Here is an 18,539-nt window from a genome sequence, read left to right on the forward strand (position 1 = left end):
ATGTGCCAATTTGTTGGAAGGAATTACCTTTGGATACTAAATCCAAAGAAAGAAAATCTGCTTGGTGAAATGAATTAGTGTCATTTTTTTAGATCTGCACATTAGACATGTAGCCAGCTACGTTGCAATGGGCTGCCTTATGACACGGCAGTGATAGCAAGCTCTTAACAAAGCGATTAATACAATACTCAGCAAATGGTGCAATATGGGAATACTAGAATACAAAATGTGAAAATGCAGTCATATTACTGTAAAAAAAAACCCTTGCAAGTCATGTACACATCCATACACACATATGGTTTCATAATATATTCTAGATTGCAAAGAACAAATGGAATTTAGGAATGATTTGGTTTACAGTTCCCTTAAGTAACATTATCTTGTTAAAGACATTAACCTCAGGCCTTTACTGTTATATATTTGCTTTTATTGTTTTCATCCTGGGGAGCAACCTGTAGGAGAGACACTCAACAGGAAAAGAAGGTTCAAAGGGCATCAAAACATTGATTTTCAAGATGGCTGAACAGCTGTCTTGGGAGCCCTGTGCAATTATGAAAAACAGACATCTCTGTTTAACCTTCCTCATTATTAAAAATCTTCACGTACCTTCCAAGCACTAATGACTGCGTTAAGATTTAGCTTGGCATCACAGGTTTTGCTAAATGGGCTTCAGTGCCCCTGGTGAGCGGTCTGCAACTGATTGAAATATATTCTCCTGTGCACTATATAAAACCGCTCATTGGCAGGGAGACTGAAAATGAGTCAAACATACTCCTCCAAAAAGTTTTCCTTCAACACAACTACGCTGATCTACACAGGCTTTGTTATTTCTATTTACCCTTGGGGCTTTTATACCGTGTTTGTTTGCTATGGGTTTATGGGTTAAGTATGCACAAATCTTGGAATAAACTTTTGGAATAACATTTCCATTTAAGTTACTTGACAAGTCCGTTTTAAAACCCCTTTGGAAGTCTCTGCATATGCTTTCCAGAATTGCTCCTATTCCTTAAAACAGGTGTTTCCCTCGTCTTCCCTTTTCCTTGCTGAAGGCCAAAGAAGCTTTTTAAATGCCTTTGGCAAACCATACGTCGGATAACGCACTGTCTAGGGACAAACTATATAGCATGATGATTTGAGTCTTTTCCGGAGCATTTGCCTCAGCTTCTCACCCCTCCTTTACAAGACTTGGGGCTGGGGTAATGCTGTAGACTCTCTGCCTCGTGGTCACCTCATAAGCTGGGCGGTGCAAACGCCCCACGGTCTGAGCAGAGAGGCCCTAAGCTGCCTCCAGGATGGCTCCGCGTGCCTCCGTGCTGGCGTAGCAATACCTGCTGCCTCCACGGTTGCCTTCCCCAAAAGCTTTGCCTGAAGCACAGCGCTGTGCAAACCTGGTTACTGAGCTGCAGGTGGGAGATAGCTGGTGTCTCTCAAGCCAAGGATGGAAGGGGCAAGGAGACATGCTTAGCGGTGGCACAAAAGGTGCTGCAACCTTCCTCACTTAGGCAGAGTAAAACAGAGGTCCTTTGGCAAGGTCTTTCCCTCAATGAGCAGGAGGCAATGCACTTATGCATCCTCTGGGCTAGAGAGGTTTTGACTCTAGCAAAAGATGGTGGTAGTTCAGCTCATTCATGTATTTCTTACTCATGACACTAAAACATAGACAAGACCACGGAATATTCCAGGGAAAACCCAGCTGCCTCAAGGGAAAGGAAGAGAAAAAAAAAAGCATATGTTCTTTGAGTTCCAGTGCAATATAATTTCTTTCCCAAACAAAATAGTTTCCTCTAGAAACTACTTGGTATGCAGATGCCCCAGATGCAATGACTTCCAAGCTCTTGCCTCAAGGTTTCCCATCTGGAGCAGCTCTCTTCATGTAGTCACAGCTTCAAAGGTCACTTTAAGTATGCAATACTTATTTTCCAGCTGCAGTTGTCCTCTCTTAGTTAAGGCAAAGACACAGTTAAGGGACATCCCTTCACAAAATCACGGTACGTAGTTCACAGGGACAAATAGGCTTTTCGATTTTTTTCCAGCTCTCATTTCAGGCTGCTTGCAAACTCAAGCAACAACCTCTTTAATCAGTTACAGTTGAAAAATTTTTTTACCATGAGCAGAAGAGCTAGAGAATGATTTTTTTTTAAAAAAAAAGTATATCTGAAACTGTGGGTTCTGGAACAGAAAACAGCAACTGAGAAGATGTGCTGACAAACTGTATTGTTGTTACTGCCTCCTCTGGAGCGAGCGTTCAGGGCTCTGTCTTCTCTGCTGTTCCCCAAGGATGTAATTAGGATGCAGGTCCATAGGTCTCAGTTCACGGAGTTTCCTGGAGGCCAGCAGCTGCCCCAGCACTTCTTATTTTGTCTTTTCAATAGCCTAAGAACGGAGACTCTAGAGTTTTTCATTCCTTAATATTACAGTAATTTACAGTAGAGAGAAAATGTGACAACTGGCTTAGGAAAAATTAATATTTATTCTGCATTGATTATGAACAAAGGCATGCTTCCTAAGGCACAAGTGAATAACTGCATAGTCAGCTGCCAGCTGTGTCTTTGGAAGATTTATTTGCAGTATTTAAGAATATGCTGCCTTTTGAAACATCGAATTGCAATTCCATCAGCAAACGATATTATTTCCTTCTGAAAAGAAAAAAAAAAAAGGCTTACAAGACTAGCCAGAATATCAAGACCTAGGAATGTGTGTTTTTAATATGGGAAATTCAAGTCATCAAAATCCTTTCTTCCCCTACTTATCCAGTATGACCCAATCATTTTCTCCAGTGTGTTACAAATGGAAATGCAGGATCGTGTTCTTGGATACTGACTGGTGGGAAATTGGTCATTTAAATTCCAGGAAATGTCTGATTTTTCAAATACAACTGGTTTCTAATTAGAGAAGAATCCAGCTGTCGGCCAGCAGAGGAGTTATGAAATGTTAAAAATCACTGGGGGCATTGGAGAGCAATTAACGTTCTCAGTCGTAGCGCTGTTGTTGTGCTCTCCGAGTGCTGGGCTGCTTACCTTGCAAACGCTTCGCTGCAGGCTCGTAGATTGTTTGCCTGAGCAACCCTGCGGGAGTTGCACTTGACAAGAGAACAGTTGATTGCTTTAAACTCTTCTGGGGTCAGCAAAAAGTCATGAAGGCCCAGAGTTGCTCCCCATTGAAGTCAGAAACCAAAGCTATCAAGCCAAATCAGTCAGGTGGTGTGTCTCAGCACAGCTCTGTTGGCTTTGGTGGATTCAGCGAGATATGCAGCCACGGAGGACCCGACACGCTGGCCTCGGTGGAACCGAGATTTTTGAAAAGTGGTTCAGGGTTTCTCATCAGCTTAGACAAAGCTACACATTGTTGTCTAAAGACTCAGGGGCCAGAGCCAAGCTGGCCTCTTGCTGCTCCTATGCTGGGAGGAGGAATCGGAGGGGAAAGACAGAGAGCAACAGAACCAGGCAGTAACAGCTACTGTTATGGTCGGGTTCTCCAGAGACCTGGTATGGACAAAATAGCTGTGACCATGCACTTAAGGCCAGCCCAGACTTATGATTCTTCAGAGCCTTTGGTAGGACTGATCATCTGCCCTTAATGCTTGAATATGGGATGCAGTGGCTGATTCTTCCATTAGTCCATGGAAAGCAGTGAAAGACACCTAACTCTGTGGAGCTCCATCCAAAGGCAGCTAACCTGCCTAGCACTCATTTATATGAAGCAGTTTGGGAAGATATTATCTTATTCCAGACTGTGATTGTTGTTATTTTATTTTCTTAGTCTGTACCTTCAGTTTGGATTTCTACCAGCTAAGGAATAAATCAAACTGGAAGTACTGATGCATTTTGAACTGCTATTAATTTAATGCCTTCTTTGCATTAGCCCAGCTTTGCATTGTACATAATGCTTTGGCGTGATTCTACTGTCCCCAGATGGTTAAAGTAAGAAGCCAGTCTTGTGAGATACAAGACACATGCATCTACCATCAGCTTGAAAGGGTACTGGCAAGAAAAAAGAGTTGCTTGGAAGAAGTTTCAATATTATCTGAAAAGTCAAAAAATCAAGAATGTGTTATAATTGGAAAAAATCAGCAGAGATAATTCTGGATTCCAGAAGGTGGAAAAGAAGCAGCCAAAGGTGATCTTGAGGGGGTGTGTATGTGTAAATGGAGAAAGCACTAAGTGTTAGAAAGCTCTTGACTGGGACAATGATGGCTCCTTGGACAGGCTGGGAAAGGGAGAGAAAGTCATGCGAGTTCTGCTCTATTGTTCACGTTGCCCAAGTCAGACGTTAGTTACAGGAAAGCTCAAGCCAGCAAGTTGGATCTGAGCACCCCTGTCCAGGTCCAAGTTTCATGCGCTTGATTCTGTTCTTGTTTACACAAGAATGGCTTGGCTAGGGTCTGTGTTTTTTGCAATGTTGCAAAATCAGTGGGAGTGGGATCAGAATTTGGTCTGATCTGATGTATAGCAAGTCAGTCCTACAATATAGCATTAGAAATTCAAAGCTGGGCTTGCAGTCATGTTCACACCTCCCAGGACTCCTTCTGGCAAGTGGAATTTCTGAGATGCTGGGCTGTAGGGCTCCCAGTTGTGCTCCTGTCCCTTGAGAATCTCCCGCAGGTTTGAACCTACAAAGCTTGTGCTGGATTCAACTTGTGTCACTGCTCTGATCAATTCGTGCAAGTGAAATCCCCAAGACTGAATGAGATGACTTTTCCACTGCTATGCATGAAACAGCACAGAGACCTCAGAGCAGAGCTGTTTAGATTTGACCCTTCTAGGAAGTGAGGTGTGAGCTGAGAACTTGGGATCTGAACTTGGACGTGAACCTGGGCTCAGATCTACTGATACCAGGCCTATGTCTCTTCTGGGGTGAGATAAATATTTGAGAGTGCTCAACTGTGTGTTTTTGTAATGAATACATATAGTCTTGGATAAGAAGATGAGTCACTACTATGAGATGGTGCCTAGCTGTTACTGGAACACTGTAAAGTAGCTATATTAAGACTATATTAAGGAACAAACTGAATAAGTATTTAAAGATGAAATGCTAGATTTCATGTTAAAGAGAAGATGTTAAGAAGTTTGACTTACTGGCTCCTTCCCAAAATGCGCATGAACAGTTTTACAGGGAAAGGAGTAATACAGTGAGGTGGATTGAGAACTGGCTGATTGGCAGAGCTCAGAGAGTTGTGCTCAGTGGCACAGAGTCTAGTTGGAGGCCTGTAGCTAGCGGTGTCCCCCAGGGGTCAGTCCTGGGTCCAGTCTTGTTCAACTTCTTCGTCAATGACCTGGATGAAGGCACAGAGTGCACCCTCAGCAAGTTTGCTGACAATACAAAACTGGGAGGAGTGGCCGATACGCCAGAGGGCTGTGCTGCCATTCAAAGAGACTTGGACAGGCTGGAGAGGTGGGCAGAGAGGAACCTCATGAAGTTCAACAAAGGCAAGTGCAGGGTCCTGCACCTGGGGAGGAATAACCCCAGTCACCAGTACAGGTTGGGGGTTGACCTGCTGGAAAGCAGCTCTGCTGAGAAGGACCTGGGAGTGCTGGTGGACACCAAGTTAAGTATGAGGCAGCAATGTGCCCTTGTGGCCAAGAAGGCCAATGGTCTCCTGGGCTGCATCAGAAAGAGTGTTGCCAGCAGGTGGAGGGAGGTGATTCTCCCCCTCTACTCAGCCCTGGTGAGGCCACATCTGGAGTACTGCGTCCAGTTCTGGGCTCCCCAGTACAAGAGGGATGTGGCACTACTGGAGCAAGTCCAGCGAAGGGCCACAAAGATGATTAGGGGACTGGAGCATCTCTCTTATGAGGAAAGGCTGAGAGAGCTTGGCCTGTTCAGCCTGGAGAAGAGAAGGCTGAGAGGAGATCTTATCAATGTGTACAAGTATCTGAAGGGAGGGTGTCGAGAGGATGGGGCCAGACTCTTTTCAGTGGTGCCGAGCGACAGGACGCGAGGCAATGGGCACAAACTGAAACACAGACACTTCCATCTTAACATGAGGAAAAACTTTTTCACTGTGAGGGTGACAGAGCACTGGAACAGGTTGCCCCGAGAGGTTGTGGAGTCTCCTTCTCTGGAGATATTCAAAATGCGCCTGGATGCAATCCTGTGCAATGTGCTCTAGGTGACCCTGCTTGAGCAGGGGGGTTGGACTAGATGATCTCCAGAGGTCCCTTCCAACCTCAGTGATTCTGTGATTCTGTGATTCTGTGAAACCGAAGTAGCAGGAAAAAGAAGGAAGTGGGCAGAAAGTGCATCTTTGGTGCAGCGCTAGGAAACCAAGTTATGGTCCTTATTTGCTCATTAGATGCTGCTGTCTTGGTAGATAGGAGACAGGTACAAATTAAAAAGAGACGTTTGTGACCAAGGCCTGATGCTGTAGGGTAACTAGTGTCACGGTGAACCACTGTGTTTCGGTCTCTCCCCTTGGTTACAGAGAGGACGTTTCACAGAGGAAACGTACATCGACCTAGCGTGCCATTTCTGATCTTTAGTACGTCTAACTTTTGGACTGAAATAGATCAGGAGTATTTATTAATTGGATAATATGCATAAAATACGGGTACAAAGTACATAGTAAAAGCTTGGGCATTTTTTATGTTAGATGGGTATAGGGGCTATCGTGGGCAGACGGTGAACTGGGTACCAAGTGACCGCAGATATTTGCAGGCCTGAGGTACACCTTGGCTTGCAATCAGGATGATTACTCACCACTGGTATCAACCTGTCTGTTAGGTTAGGACCAAGAACAAACCCTTCTCTCCTTTTGCACTGCACAAGCACGAAGTCTTATGTCCATACAGAGCCAAAGGTTGACTCGGTTTATCATGTTGTTCAGTTTGTGTGCGCTGTATTGAATTCGAGGCAAAACTTGCTCTTTTCAGGGTCTGAATGCTTCTGAAAAAATCAGGCAATGAAATGAAAACTTAAAAATAAAATAGCCCGCCCCTTCTTCCAGCAGAGCAGTCCTCCACCCAGCCTGCTGGATTTCCGAACTTGGAACGAGGTTGAAAGCAGGGAAATGATATTACACACGGCCTGTCAGAGCGGACTTACAGAGCGCAGGCCGGAGCGAGGCAGCCGCTCTAATTACAGGTGGAAAAATGTTTTTCTGCAAACCTTTCAGGAGAATCACAACCGCGCAAACACCGCGGAAGATGACGTTTTTTTTCTGTGTTACGAGCCGTGTTTCTAGTACGCGCGGTCCTGCAATGTCAGTTTGTCAACTGGGATCGGATGTCGGATAAACAGGTAGTTTGCGCTTTGCTGAAGCCTCCTTCAGCCTCATTAAAGGAAGCCTGTCGAAATACGAGCTATAAAAACACAGGACCAGATTCCTGAATAGGTGCAAGTTGGCAGGCATCCATGGCTTCAGTGGAGCTGTACTGATTTATGCAAGCTGAGAAATCTGCCTCATGGTGTGCTGGAACAGATAATATTCCTCTGCCTCGCTCTTGGAGGCGAAAAAAGGGAAAATACAATGAGGATGAAAGCGTCGTAAATGTGAGTGGTAGCTTTGAAAATTCCTGTTGTCACAGCTCATAGGGAATATCACTGCTCGAGGGAAAGGGGAATTGCTTCTGGAGAATTACCTGCCTTCTTCCTGCTTAATTTTGGAAATGTCTGTGCTCATTTCTTGCATTCCAATCAGACTATGCAATAAAGAGAGTCATCACGCACAACTACTGCTGAGGTCTTCTGGACTTCACGGGTCAGGTGCCAAACTCTAATAGAATATCCAGCTGCGGACTCCCCAGGAGAAGGGCCTGATCCAGAGGCACGGCTCTGGTAGAGCTGCTCATCCAGGGCCTCCAACACTGCTAGCTGCTGCCTGCCAGAGCCACCTCTTGGGGCTGTAACCTCCAGCAAGCCTCAGCCCGTACCAGGCTTTCTTTTGGGGACAAAGAAGGGAAAAGATGGGCTGTCCTGCCAGGAGGTCTCAGCCGCTTTGTCACAGACATCTGCTGAATTCAGCAGATCCTGAGATTTGTCGCCATCAAGGATCTCTGTGAAGTTTGGACCCTTCATGGCTGGAGCATGGAGCCTGCCTGGTGCTGCACAACCTGCTACGAAACTGATAGAGCCGTGAGTTTGGCTCCACAAAAATGGGAGTGTCTATTTGCCACGCTGATTGTGTGTCCGCTTTAAGCACTGAAGCGGTTGAAAACTTTGCGTTATCTCCTGGCGTGTTCTCACAGCAGGTTCCCAAAGTCCACCCTGTTGCACTGATTCAGAGCTCTTCCCAAAACCATGGCTGGCTCTCAGGTAGAGCACCTCCCTAGCGCAGTTCTGCTCAAGGAGCTGGATGGTTTTGAAAAACTTTTGTGAAAAACATAAAAACTTTTGTAAAAAACTCCATAACTGATTTAGTTTCATTTGGTCTGAAATTAGTAAAGAGATGATGCAGCCCCGTATTATATTAAGCAAATGCATAATTAATCTATGGAACTCACCACCACAAGACACCACTAAAGCCAAAGAGCTTAAAGATTTCAAACCCAGACTGTAGGATTATGTGAACATATTTGCATTCAATTTGATTAGTTTGGGAAAAAATCAAAACCTCAGAAGTTTGGAAGAAATAAAAGCCTACATGTTTTGGTGCAAAACTGAAACATGAGCTAAAGGATATAAGGAAGACATGGAGACTTATGACAAGTTATTCCATAACTTCCTGATTTGAGGTTTCTTCTTGGAAGTGAGGTACTGGAGTACAGGAAAAACTGCTTCAATCTAGTTGAGAAATTATCTAGCAACGCGCAGACCTAAACTCATTTCGAGTGGCAGAAAGCAGTTCCTCGTTCCTTTGCTGACCTCCCAAGCAATAAACATGGGCATTTGCTAACGCTTTTGCTTATCACAGCCTTCCCCGATCAGCAAATCTGTGCCATGCACTTCAACTTGAACTTGACCACTAGTCAACAAGAAGTCTTGATAGATAAATAGATAAATAGATAGTTTTTGCATGTCTTTTAAAGCCAGTTCCCTCCAACAGGTGTTTGCTGTGTCTGAGGTTACTTTGTTTATATAACCCTTGTTCCATTTGGAAGGATGAAAAATATCACTCCTTTTTATTGTAAACAGACTTAGTTTCTCTTAAACACTAAAAGGAAAGGTTGCAAGATTAGTCATATGCTTCCCCACCACCACCTTGCTTTGCTCCCCCTGTAAAAATGCATAGGAGCCAGCAAATGTGGTCTCCAGCGTGGCCGTCGGGGCGCGCGGCACGTCTGCGCGGCCGTTCGGAGCGGGGCAAAGCCTCACCGGACTCCGCACCGGCTGCGACGCGGCGCTCGGGACGAGGGGTGGCTATGTGGGGGGTCGTTGCGTGCTGCGTGAGCGCTGGCTATCAGTTTTCAAATACGAGCTTGGAAGAGCATCCAGGTTTTATCTTCAGTTCGCTGCCAACAATTTCCATTTCGATTTTTTTTTTCTTTCTTTTTGACAAGCGGCCATGACTGAAAGCTCGATCGTGGAAAGACGATCTTTTATAATGACAGAAGCAGAGCCAGGGATCTGTGTTGGAGGGCTGGGACACCGCGTTGCTTAGAGAGCGGAGCAAGGATGTGCCTGAGCTTGGTGCATGTGCAAGGTGCATTTGGAGGAGAGATGAGAGTAGAAATGCAGACCAGCACCAGGTGGCTTTGCCCACGGTCCAAATGACCCTGGCGTAGACAGTGATCCCGGCACCTTCCCGCAAGCGGTTGCTTGGATTTTACCGTCACACCGGGGCACCCCAGCCCCGGGGCTCAGGTTTCAGCCTGACTTTGCGGAAGAGCTAGTGAAGTGTATAAATGAGCTCGGTGCAAAGCCTGTGCTTCGGTCCCGGAGAAAGGGGCACGAGCCTCTGACGGGGCCTCCTAACATAAGGCATGTGTGCGTGAGCTGCTCTATGAATCATCGAGGCCTGGAACGGAGCTTTATTTAGGATGCAGAGTCAGAGAAAATTCCATTCTTGCCCTGGGAGTAGGAGAAAGCAGGTGTTTTTTTCCATAAACTGTCCTTAGCCCTAAAGTTAACGGCCATAAATTAAACAGGGGAGGGGAATAGCAGATGTTACTCTAGGAATCCACGTGCTGTGTCTGAAGGCGAAAACTAAATATAGATTCCTATTCTTTTTTTTTTTTTTAATCAAAATCCAATGAAGTGGCCATACCTTTTTCCCTTCTGGCTGTTCAGGTCACACGTCTCCAAGAAATGCACCTTTGCACCATTCTCCCCTGACCGATTCGTCCCTCGGCGCCAGTGCGTCCGGACGCAGAGCCTCGTGGCCTGCGTCTCATCGGCCGTGGCCTTCCCTGCACGCCCTGCTCGTCCGTCTGCACCCCAACACGTGTTGCAGATCTGTTGCAGCCCTTAGGTTGAAAGAAATTCCCCCGTATTCTCGATTTGACCTAATTCTTCCCTTTTTCCTGAGACTCTCCCGGTGTCCCTTCTCCCTTGTGCGCCCGGCGGAGCGGGAAGTGAGGGTGCACCGGGAGCTCCCACGACACGCGAGCACCCCAAAACGCCCGGGTACAGCCCAGTGCCCATGGGCCAGGCCCCCTTTTCCCGCGCACGGCTGCTCGGCACAGCCCGTCCCCGTCCCCGTCCCCGCCGGGGCAGAGCTCCTGCGCCGTTTCCGCCCCGCGCCGTCCCTTCCCGACCTGGATGCAGGCTGCGGAGCCGACCCAGCCAGACCCGACCGTCATCTCGCATCCCGTTGCTCCCCCCTTCCCGCCGCCAGTTTACCTAACGGCCTGTATAAACACAGGAAACGTGGTTATTTTCCAAAAATCGTTGGGCGGCTGGTTTGCGAGAGGCTCTCCAGCAGGCGAGGCGGGGAAGCGGGGGGGACGGAGCTGGGGGACCCGGCGCCGGTGAGCTCTGCTGGGCGTCCCCACTGGCGGAGAAGTTCCCGGGAAGCAGCCGGGGGTCGGCCGGCGGAGGCACCGCTGTTGGGACAGCGTCTGAGTCGCACCTGGGTGGAGGGAGGGCTTGGCGCGGGGTTTTTTGGGGGACTTTGGACCTGGGTTTCTTGGGCTTCTCGCAGTGCAGTTCGATTCACCCTGCCTTCGCTGTCTCCGGAGGTTCGCGTGCTGCGGGGCGGAAAGCCGGCAGCTTTCCCCTGGCCTGAGCCAGGTGGGGAAACTGAGGCACGCCTGGAGGAGCATCGCGGGAAAGGGAAAAGCGTTCAGTTCCCCATCGCCACCAAATCCCAGCCCTCGGCAGCTCCCTTTGCAAGGCCGGCCGAGCTGCGCAGGCATTTGGGCATTCGGGAGGGCTTCGAAACACCCCCAGGTTTGCTGTTCTGTGTGAATTGCTTTAAATTGTCTCCTTGCAAACTGGGCCGGGAATACAGGGCCCCTGCGATCCCAGCCTGGCCCTGCACTGCCCTGGGAAAGGGGAAACTCCTTATTTCCCGGCACTTTTCCTAGCAGACCTGCCTCTTTTCCCATGCACTGCAAAACCTAGCTCCTCCAAAACAGGCAGGAGGAAAGGAAGGGAGGAAAAAAAGGAAAAAAAAAAAAGAAAAAAGAACTCTGAAAACCCTGGGGCTAAATTGAAGCCATTAGTAACCTCGAACTGATGACAGCGCAATAAATTACTAATTAACCTTCAGGGCGAGTTCAACACCTTGGGGATAAGTGTGAAAACATGGAGTAATAAGCCCTGACAAAGCCGGGGAGAGGCAGCTCCCGCCGGGCTGGGGAGTGCGGCGCTGCCTCCGCTTTCGCGGAGATTTCGGCACGGCGTGAGGCGAGAGGTGGGATCTTGCCCAGCCTCGGCCCCAAGACCTTGAAGCCCGTAACTGCGTTTCGGCATCGTTTTTCCAAAACTGCCTCTTTCTCAGATGTCTGGTTTAGTGCATGCATTAAAAAAAAAAAAAAAAAAAAAAAAAAAGCCACCCAACTATGGGAAATGTCTTCAATTACGGAGAACAAGGGCTGGCTCGGGGGGATTTTGTTGCTGTTGTAATTGCACCGTCCGCTCGGTGCCTCAGACTGGCTCCTGGCTGCGGGTTTTCCAGGGCAGGCGATGGCCTCGAAGGCCCTTGGGCGGCCCCGGGGAGGCTTCACCTGGTCTGGGAGCAGCCCGGACCTGGAGGGCTTCACCTGCAGCTGCGGATCAGCAGAGGCCCCCAGAGAGAAGCCCCCCCCCCTTGCCTCGGCCCCGCTGGTGGGGTAATTTGCCCTTGCAGAGATTTCGGCACAAAAATGTTTACAGTAATTAACGCTGCGCAATTCCGACCTGATTAGGTCAATCTGCCTCGTTAGGAGAGACAATCGTATATTGCGAAGGATTTATATATGTATATGTACATACACACACACACACACACACACACACGCACACCCCTATATATATCATTGTGTTGCGAAAAGCGAAAGATGATAATTACCCCAACCTGAGCCCGGTCCTGCAGGTTTTTTGTGGTCGCTGTTTGGATTTTACTCTCTGGCAAGGGGGGGGAAGGGGGAATGCAATCCCGACCACCCATGAAGCGCACGGAGCTCTTGGAAACAGGGACGTGTCGGAGACCGCGAGTCAGCATCGCGACAGGGCTGTGCCGGGGGCAGGTGAGGCACCCCAGTCTGCACGATCCGAGCTCCGAGGCTCCCCTGCTCTTTTTAATTTCCCTCCTGGTGCTGGGGCAAGTCTTTGCAAGGTTCGTTCTTCGGCATCTTGCTGCTGATCGGGCAGCGGGCTCTGCCAATAGCATCGCATCAAAGTCTTTTCAGTTGTAATGGTGTATGACATTTCTGAGACCAGATATGGCTCAACTAATCATATTTTAATAGCCCTACCTTTTAGGAATGGCCTGGCTCAGAGAGTACACAGTAATATTTTAATTTCTGAGCTCTGATGAGCATGATTTTAAGCAGGTATTCAGTTTCTGCATGTTATGAATTGTGCTCCCAGATGTTCAATGCCAACGGGATAGAAAGAGCAACTGCACAAATATAATATTTAATACCGAATGTCAGTTTGGGTGTTCCACTCAATTTCCTGGAAAGATCTTTAAACTCGTCTTATTTAGCTTGAATACCCAATCAGTTCCATACTCCAGCCCTAGCTATGCAATTCCGCATAACTAAGTTCTCTAATTTCTGAGATGCAAATGTAGAGCAGATGTAAAAGGGGAGTGGAGGGAAGGGGGGGATGTTCCTGCATTTGCAGCAGTGCTAGTTATCAGTGCCGTTCCGGTTAGAGAGCAGAAAGCACAGACCCCGGCCACTTTGGAGCGTAAGCGGAGGCCGTTGCAGAGAGGACAGATCAGTCCCAAGATCTGAGCCCCAAGAAGGTGGGTGCACAGATCAGCCAAGCCAGGAAGCCGGGGTGGCCAGTTCACAGCTGGAATAGAGGCTGGACCTCAGTCCTGGTAGGGAAGCCCCATCCCGTTAATGCGTCTGATCTGGAGGCAAGCTGAAAGGTGCTCTGAGATTTCAGGGGGCAGAGGATAGAGGCGAGCTTATGACTTTCTTGGTCGTGGAATGGGACAGGCAAGGAGCTGTGATCCTCTGTGACTTCTCAAACGTGGGCGCAGCCTCCCTCACTTCTTGTTGGTTGACTGATCCCTGTTGTCCCACAAGCTCCTCATCTGTGGTTATCTGCCTTCACTTGCTTTACTCACGATCTGTGAATAACCTCTTTGGTGAGCTGATATAGCATCACTCTCTGCCTGTACAGCTCCTAACACTGCCAGGGTCCGGGTTACTCATGTTACAGTACTGCCAGCAATAGGAATAAATAATAACAGAAGAAAGACCCTGAAAATAAGCAGCCATGATTTCTAAGGACGATAACCAAGAGCCTCTTTTCCTATGTGGTCAGCTTGATCTTGAGCTGCCAAAGGGCTTTGCAAGTACTGCCCAGGTGCTGAGCTGTCCCATTCCTCCAGCAATGGTGAAGGGAAACACATGGGCAAGGTGAGATGCAGAGAAGTCCTATCCCGGGCAGGAGCTGACTGATTCTGCAGGCGAAGAGCTGCCGGGCTTCGAGTCTGCGTTCCCCAGAGCTGCATGCTCTTCCCTCCACAGACACTGCAGCTCTGGTCTCAAAGGGCCATGAGTCAAAACCAACAAAATTCCCAGCTGAGCCTGTCTACACAAGCCAAAATCAGTGGTGGCTCCCAACAGATTAGGAGCAGACAGGTCACCTAATCTGATGCCCTCGCTGGCCTGGCAGGGGGCAGGCGGGGGCAGTAGCCTCCCAGATTGCCCCAGCAAGTACTACCAGAGCCCATAACTTAGCAGTTGTCATCTGCAGCACTATCCATCATCACTGGCTCTTTGTGCGCAGTGAAGTTATTTGACCTTTTTCTGCTTTAGAAAGAAATACAATAAAAATGCAATTCTGGCTGCAGCTTCTAAAGCAGAACTGACCAAATACCATATATAGTATCAACTAAGGACAGCCACAGACTTCCTTCCATCTTTTTAAGCCGTCCCCTTTCCTACAACACCATCCAAGATGCATTAATCATGGGCTTCTTCAGAGTAAACGGGATTAATCTGCCCTCTTGCCATTTCCCTGATGTTTTGCAGCAAATCTTGGATGCATGTGGGATACTGTGCACCTCACAGTCACTGTGATGATATAATGCAAAGGAAGCAGTAGCTATTTCTACCAGGTTGAGCCTCATGGTGTTTCCTGATCCTCCTAGCAAATGAATCCCACATGGGATGTAGTCAGAGCCCCATGTACACCTAGGTCTAAAGTTCTCACTTTCTACATGCTCAAAGCTTGCTTGCCAAGAAAGAAAACACTTTGCTGATTGACCCATCCTACTTCTTTTATTTAAACATCTCATCAGCCTCAAAGGCTGCTTGTGCATCCAGGGCTTTGGGCAGTTGTTCTGAAAATGCTCAGAAAGGGCTTCCGAAATTGAGTTGGGTAAATCCAACAGCCTCCTTGTGTGGGCAGATGTCGTGTTGAGTCTGGCAAGGGAAAGGTCTTGGGGATTCATTTATGCCTCAATTAGTGGGTCTGATGATTCGTTATTACTTTTCTGTCTGGATCCATCCTGGAATATCCTCCTCCCTTTCTATAATCGACTGAAATTTCTATCCTTTTGTGTGTTCACCAGTGTGACCCAGCTCCAGACTGCATCTCAGGGCTCCCTGTACAGCTGCCCTGCCCACATCTCACTTATCTCCAGCCCTGGCTGCTGCCACACAGGTTGTTACCCCGATCATGTTGTATGATGGAGGGCAGGACCATGCAGGAGACTGTGTTTCTAGCTGTCAGGATCTTGATCCCTTGTGAGTTGCTTCCTTTTCCTGTTTCCGAATGAATTTGCACAAAGGCTCCTTGGAGACGTATGCAGTGTTAAGCAGACATGTGCAACGTAACACGTATTCATAAACCATAAAAAAAAATGAAGCCTTCTGTGCTTTATCCCAGCTAATCAAATGTCATTCTCTCACACGGGGGATGTAGGTCCTTTATGCCATGTCCTCGCATTGTTACAAACAAACTCTTAAAAATGTTGTTTTCACTTCTCTTTTTTTATTATTTTAATGGGAAAACTACTTCTGTAGTCTGCCACATGAAAGTAGGCTTGCCTTCATTTGTGGCCATGCTGATTAAAAAGCCTGGGAGATCTTTAATTAAATCAGTTGAATTTTGTGTACTTCTTTCAAAGAAAACCATTAAAATAGCATTTGTGACTCATTACAATTATAACAGCAATGCTATCATCTTTGCCTTCTTATATTGCTTATTTTGATTAAAAACGCTGCATGCCAGACATACCTTTCCCTGCTAGCGACTGTGCAGCCCTCCTCCGAGGGAGGAAGAGGATGCTACCTGACAGTTTGTGTATGCTGAGGCATAGCTGGCTCGGCATCTCTGAAAGATGATTGAGCACGTCTCTAGCTGGACTGTTGCTCTGCTGAAAGGCATGAAGTCATGACATTTTACACATCTGGAAGATCTGGGCCACTGTGTCGGATTCATCTCAGCGCTGACCCCAGGCTATTCGCACCACGGAGGCTGTGTGCACACACCCCAACTACAAGAAAAGCTCCAGCTGACAAAGCACCTTGCCAGGGAGCAAAGAAACCTCCAGCGTGCAGATGCTGTTCCTCTGACCTTGCAGATCTACTCAGTTTTCTTTGCAAGTTGCCACGACATGAATTCAAGTCATATTCAAAGTCAAAACCAGTGAGTGACTGGAATATGCACAGATTTTACTCTGGACATACCTGTGTCATCAAGGTGTCCTGAAAGCTGTCACATGTTGCAATCAGAACATTTGTACTACCCTCTCTTGCTCCAAATTGTCCTTCAAAGGGTTTCTTTCTTGCTTTTCTTTAAGAGCCCTGGCGAGATAAATCTGTCTGTATTGCCCTCCCTGTGCTCCTTCCCCTTCCCCCAGACCGTTCGTGGACAAACCCTGGTGTCACTCACCCCCGGAGGTCTCCAGCTGTGCAGATGGGCAGCTGTGGGGACAACAGGCAGTGGGAGTCTCAGGGGATCTCCTCTGTCTCTTTATCCCTGCTACAACCCGGCCCCAGAGTAGCCCCAGCCCCTGCCGATGCAGCCTGCGCCGGCCCCGGCTGTACCGCCGGGCAAAGCGACCGGCTATGGTGAGCACGGAGACTCTCCTTCTGCTGGAGGCGATTATACGCTGCCCCTTACGTTACCGTGCTGAGGTTTTTGTTCCCCTCCACCCCGCCGTTCTGTCACCATATGCAAGTTTAAACGAGGGACGGGGCTCGTTTGCTCCCTCGTGCAGGGAAACTGCAGCAAGGCACAAAGTAACCGATGCCACAACAGCCCTGAGCAAAGAATAACTTCAGAATTAAAAGCTTTCTGGGTAGATTAATTCCACCAAAATTAGTCATTCCTCAAGGGGCTGTGCCACTGCAAGGAGCAATCCGGTGGCAGAGACCTTTCCTAAAGACCAAAGAGGAGGAACTTGCTGCAGGGAAGGTCTGTGGAGGGCCCAAAGCTGTCAAGGGACAGCAGCTCTCGCGGGGACAGAAAGTGTCCCGCGGGGACTAGCCCAGCCCGTGCGTAACTCAGGATGCTCCACGAGCATCTCAGAACATCTTTGAGCACCCAGACCCTGTGGAAAGACCATAAATGAGAGAAAGGCTTTGGGAGGGCACTACAACCGGGATGAGAAAAGGGCTCTCTCATCTGTGCCACACTGGGGCACTTTTCTGAGTTGTACTTTAGGGGCAGACACGCACTCTGCTTAACATGGGGTAAGGATATTCCCCAGCCCGTATTCCTAGCACTGCGAGGACACAGCCGAGGTCCCTCTGCTTTTGCCTCAGGCTCTGGCAGGTCTGGCCTGAGCTGGAGGAGACCGTGAGGGCTTCAGGAGAGGACCAGGGACGGAGTTATGGACCACCAGGTCACAGCCTGGCTCAGGAGCGGATCCTCGCTGCCTGATAGAGACTTTTCCCCCAAGAAAGGGAAGAGAGGGCTTTGTGAATATGCGGGCTTCTTTTGTCAAGGCTTGAAGACACGCTAAAACTTTTGCTCATTCGCCTGCGCGCCTCGCTGGGACTCCTCAAAAGTCACTCTTCCCTCTCCGCGTGGGCGCGTTGGTGTGGCGGGGAGCAGTGACACATCCCTCTTCCCTCTTGCTGGTTTCACTTATTAAAACTGGAAGGAAAGCAGCCTTGTCGCTGCTTCTGCCACGCTGACGATGATTGCCGTTGTCATGTGTTTCCTTGTGTCTCGTTTCCGATACCGGGGGACATCCCTGTGGCCTAACGAGTGGCATGTGGGTACAATCAGTCTCAGACAATTTATTTTTACTACCATGCATAAACACTGTGCTGAAATTGTCACTCTGATTTAGGAGGTGCCAGATTTTTCTGTTAGTCTTTTTTTTTTTCCTTCCTTTTTTTCTTTCTCGACACCTTCCGCTCCATCTCTGAAACGGTGATTCCCAAGCAGCTTTCGCCGAGGGTTTCCCCAGTGCTGTGACACACTTGTGAAGCCTGAGCGCTGCCTTTTCACACTTCCCTAGATGCTTTCCTGGAGATTGCAAGAAGGACAGGACAAAGTTATTGGATTTTTTTTTTTCTTTTGCCCAGGAACCATTTTGTGCACTGAAAATAGAAATATCATTTTAAATGAGCAGCTCAGACAGACATAATCACCCAAATGCAGATGAAATCACTTAAAAGTTTTGAATCTGGCAACCTTGTATATTTTAATTATAGACTACAGTGATATTCTGCTGAAAGCAATTACGTTGTAGCTCTTCCCACACACAGACAGTCCCAGTTGTGCTCGGCAATGACTAGCGGTTAAGCAAATCAGGCATCACGTATGCATTTGAAATTGAAAAAGAAAAAAAATCCATTTTGGTCAGCCTTTTGAAATAAGGCAGAGGTTCAGTGTTCTGGACACAGCCTTATTTCATATATGTGCGTGCATTTAGGTAGATGAATATAGGTACGTTGATTCCAGCAGAAGAAATGTATATATCTGCCTCGAGAACAACTTTTTTCATGCTTTTTGAATGGCCTCTTGTTTTTGCTACGAAAATGGCCTTCCCTGCTTCGTCAGTACTTTTTAAACTTGCCACGGCCAGAAAAGATACC

At 47.9% G+C, this 18,539-nt stretch overlaps 1 long non-coding RNA gene across 2 annotated transcripts; it reads right to left on the bottom strand.

The window, feature by feature from the left end:
• Positions 1-2,387: 2,387 nt before the first annotated feature.
• Positions 2,388-10,924, bottom strand: LOC136992844 (uncharacterized). Of its 2 annotated transcripts, none has more exons than XR_010885278.1 (3): positions 10,717-10,924; positions 10,142-10,340; positions 2,388-2,636 (listed from the first exon to the last, which is right to left on the bottom strand). It is a non-coding gene; the product is annotated as an uncharacterized lncRNA (long non-coding RNA). The 2 variants fall into 2 exon arrangements; XR_010885277.1 differs by lacking the exon at positions 10,717-10,924 and adding an exon at positions 10,632-10,675.
• Positions 10,925-18,539: the final 7,615 nt, after the last annotated feature.

Source organism: Apteryx mantelli, chromosome 10 (assembly GCF_036417845.1).
Source record: "Apteryx mantelli isolate bAptMan1 chromosome 10, bAptMan1.hap1, whole genome shotgun sequence".
NCBI classification, from domain to species: domain Eukaryota; kingdom Metazoa; phylum Chordata; class Aves; order Apterygiformes; family Apterygidae; genus Apteryx; species Apteryx mantelli.